Raw genomic sequence first — 4435 nt, forward strand, 5'->3', positions numbered from 1 at the left:
AGTTCAAGCTATCACCACCCTTCGGAGTGGTAGAGTGGTTGACAACAAGGCCAATGGAGACAAAAGTGAGGAAGTTTCTCCTTTGAAAAATCTGAATCCAATCTCTTCTAATCCAAATTCAAGCTCTTCTAATCCAAACTCTTGTCTAAATACCATTCACGGAAATCCCACATGTCACCCCAAATGTGGAAACTACTTATGAGCCAAAAGCTCCGTTTCCTCAACGTCTTCAAGAGTCGACACATTTTGGAAACAAGAATTGTAAAATTCAAGACATGTGGGAAGTTTTCAAGCAAGTGAAGATTAACTTGCCCCTCTTGGATGCTATCAAGCAAATCCCTCCCTATGCAAAATTTCTCAAAGATTTGTGCACTCAAAAGCGCACTTCTAAAAATCATTTGCCAAAAAAGGTGAGGTTGACTGAAAATGTTAGTGCTATCATTCAGCACAGCACTCCTCCGAAGTATAAGGATCCGGGCGCCCCCACAATCTCTTGCGTCATTGGTGACAGCAAAATCGAGAGGGCCCTCCTTGACTTAGGAGCTAGTGTGAATTTAATTCCATACTCAGTCTACCTACAACTTGGTTTGGGAGATCTTAAGCCGACTTCCGTGGTTTTGCAACTTGCCGATAGATCGGTCAAGCATCCATAAGGTATTCTCGAGGACGTTATCATCAAAGTGGACAAATTCTACTTCCCGGTAGATTTTGTGGTTCTTGATACGGAACCGGTCTATGACCCAAAAAAGCACATTCCCGTGATCCTTGGTAGGCCATTTTTAGCCACGGCTAATGCATCAATTAATTGCCGAACCGGGGTGATGGACATTGCTTTTGGAAACATGCAAGTCAAACTCCACATCTTATATGCAACTCAACATCCCTCCAATGAGGATGATTGTTTTCTTGTGGATGTCATTGATGAAGTGGTCGAAGAATCTCTCCCCTTCATTCTAAGCAAAGATCCTCTTGAAACTTGCATGTCCCATTTTGACTTCTCAAACTTTGATATTGATCAGGCCATTCAAGAAGTAAATTCCTTGCTTGATATCAATGCTATCATGGATGTACCTCCTTGGAAAATTCCAAAAGAACCACTTCCCCAACTTTCCACCACTCCTCCGGTCCCATCATTGTTATCTCCGCCACAACTTGAGCTTAAGCCGCTCCCGGCCCAGCTCAAGTATGTGTTCCTTGGTCTAAAGCAAACCCTTCCGGTCATTATTGCCTCGGACCTTCAAAAAGACCAAGAGACCAACCTTTTAGCGGTGCTCTAAGAGCACAAAGAAGCTATTGGTTAGACAGTGGCAGATTTGAAAGGAATTGACCCCTCCATTTGTATGCACTGCATTCATATGGAGGATGACGCAAAGCCTACTAGAGAGGTCCAGCGCCGGTTAAATCCAAATATGAAGGAAGTGGTCATGAAAGAAGTGATCAAATTGCTAGATGCAGGAATCATCTACCCTATCTCTGATAGTAAGTGGGTGAGCCCCACACAAGTTGTCCCCAAGAAATCCGGTCTCACCGTTGTTGAAAATTCAGCGGGTGAGCTCGTGCCACAACGAACCACCACCGGGTGGCATGTGTGCATTGACTACCGGAAACTCAATTCATCAACTAGGAAGGATCATTTCCCGCTCCCATTTATTGATCAAATCCTAGAAAGGTTAGCCGGCCAAAGCTTCTATTATTTTCTTGATGGTTATTCAGGCTATAACCAAGTGGCAATCGCCCCCCAAGATCAAGAGAAAACAACATTCACATGTCCCTTTGGTACCTTTGCCTATCGACGCATGCCTTTTGGTCTATGCAATGCACCGGCAACGTTCCAAAGGTGCATGATGTCCATATTCTCCGATATGGTTGAAAAGTTCTTGGAAGTTTTCATGGACGATTTTTCCGTATTTGGCTCCTCCTTTGACTTGTGTCTCAAAAATTTATCTCTTGTGCTCCAAAGATGCAAAGAGACGAATCTCATTCTAAGTTGGGAGAAAAGCCACTTCATGGTCCAAAAAGGCATTATTTTAGGACATGTCATTTCTAAGCGGGGAATCGAGGTAGACAAGGCAAAAGTTGAGTTAATCTCTAATCTTCCTCCTCCGAATTTCGTCCGTCAAATCCGTTCTTTTCTTGGCCATGCCGAATTCTATCGTCGCTTCATCAAAGATTTTAGCAAAATCTCACGGCCCTTGTGTAATCTCTTGGCTAAGGATGTTCCGTTCAATTTTGATGACGCTTGCATGGAAGCTTTCATCAAACTTCGCACTCTCCTCTCATCCGCCCCAATCATGAAACCCCCTAATTGGTCTCTTCCCTTTGAGATTATGTGTGACGCATCCGACTATGCATTAGGGGCGGTTTTGGGCCAACGTGTGGATAAACTTCCGCATGTCATTTATTATGCTAGCAAAACTCTCTGCGATGCCCAATTGAACTACACCACCATTGAAAAAGAATTGCTAGCCGTGGTGTATGCCTTGGATAAATTTCGCTCTTATCTTCTTGGCTCCAAGGTCATCGTCTTTTCAGATCATACCGCTCTTAGGCATTTGTTAGCGAAAAAAGAGACAAAACCCCGTTTAATTCGATGGATCCTCTTACTTCAAGAGTTTGACATTGATATCCGGGATAAAAAAGGGACCGACAATGTTGTCGCCGATCATCTCTCTCGCTTACTTATTGAGAAATCTTCAGAATTCGCAGCCATCCGTGATTCCTTTCCGGATGAGCAACTTCTTCAAGTTTCACATTCTACTCTTCCATGGTTTGCGGATATTGTCAATTATCTTGCGGTTGGCAAAATTCCAGCTCATTGGTCCAAACAAGAGAGGGATCGGTTTTTCTCCCAAGCCAAGCATTTCTTTTGGGAAGATCCGGAACTATTCAAGTATTGCCCGGACCAAATCATACGGTGATGCATTCCTGAAACAGAGGCCACAAGCATTCTAAATTTTTGCCATACTCTTGCTTGTGGAGGCCATTTCAGTGCCAAAAAGACCGCTAACAAAGTCCTTCAAAGCGGATTCTTTTGGCCTACCTTGTTTCGGGATGCATACAATTTTTGTAAATCGTGTAAACGATGTCAAAAACTTGGATCCATGTCCCGAAGAGACATGATGCCCCTCACCAACATTTTAATTGTTGAAATTTTTGATGTGTAGGGGATTGACTTTATGGGACCATTTCCATCTTCTTATGGCTATGAGTACATCCTTGTAGCGGTGGATTATGTGTCTAAATGGGTCGAAGCCAAGGCTACCAAAACCGATGATCATAAAGTCGTGATCCATTTCATTCAGTCTCACATCTTTAGTCGTTTTGGTACGCCCCGAGCAATCATTAGTGATGGCGGATCTCATTTTCGAAATCGTTATCTCAAATCCGTCCTTGCTAAGTATTCAGTCATTCATAAGGTTGCTACACCTTACCACCCTCAAACAAGTGGTCAAGTAGAGATTTCTAACCGGGAGATTAAGCATATTTTGGAAAAAACGGTTAGACCGGACCGCAAAGATTGGTCATTAAGGCTAAACGATGCGCTTTGGGCTTACCGGACAGCTTATAAGACACCCATTGGCATGTCACCATATCGACTTGTCTTTGGCAAAGCATGTCATCTCCCGGTAGAATTAGAGCACCGTGCTTATTGGGCCATAAAAAGGTTCAATTTTGATCTCAAACAAGCCGGCTCTAATCGTGCGTTGCAATTAAATGAACTTGAGGAATTGCGTAATGACGCGTACGAAAGTGCAAAAATCTACAAAGCAAAGACTAAAGCTTTTCATGACAAACACATCGTCAAGAAGTCTTTTGCCCCGGGACAAAAGGTTTGGCTTTTCAATTCCCGCTTGAAACTCTTTCCCGGTAAACTCCGGTCAAGATGGGATGGTCCATACATTGTCACTACCGTCTTTCCTCATGGAGCAATCGAACTTCATGATCCTGCATGTGGATCACTTTTCAAGGTAAAGGGCCGATGGCTTAAGCCTTGCATTGACGGCACAATCCTAACCCGAAAAGTTGAGGAAGTCCTCTTAACGAATCCAATTTATGAGGATTAGTGCCTACTCTAGCTTTGTCTAGCTATCGACATTAAATTTAGCACCCATGGGGAGCAATTCTTTCTACTTCAATGCCTCCCTAATGTTCAATTGTCTGAGCCATGAAATTTTCTGGGAAATGGTTAAGAAATGCCAAAATTTAACTTTCTCTGGAACTATCTTAAGTTGTGTTCCACATTTTTAGACTGGCTTCTTAGACCTTCTCAACTCTAATTTTCATTCCCGAAAATTTCCATCGCTTCCTAACAATTTCACCGGATCTTGGGAATGCTACTCATGTGCATAATGTCTCATTTGTAATACATTCTTGAAAATTTTCGCAAAATCATCCATGCATTGAAATTCTTGCACTGTTTAAAATTTTTCCATGC

The 4435-nt window shown here is 42.8% G+C and overlaps 1 pseudogene; it reads left to right on the forward strand.

Moving 5' to 3' along the window:
* The first annotated feature begins 224 nt into the window (after positions 1-224).
* Positions 225-3674, forward strand: LOC132288466 (uncharacterized; annotated as a pseudogene).
* Positions 3675-4435: the final 761 nt, after the last annotated feature.

This window comes from Cornus florida, unplaced genomic scaffold (genome assembly GCF_030987335.1).
Source record: "Cornus florida cultivar Cherokee Brave unplaced genomic scaffold, ASM3098733v1 CherokeeBrave_3.0.0_Hap2_Chr02, whole genome shotgun sequence".
NCBI lineage: Eukaryota > Viridiplantae > Streptophyta > Magnoliopsida > Cornales > Cornaceae > Cornus > Cornus florida.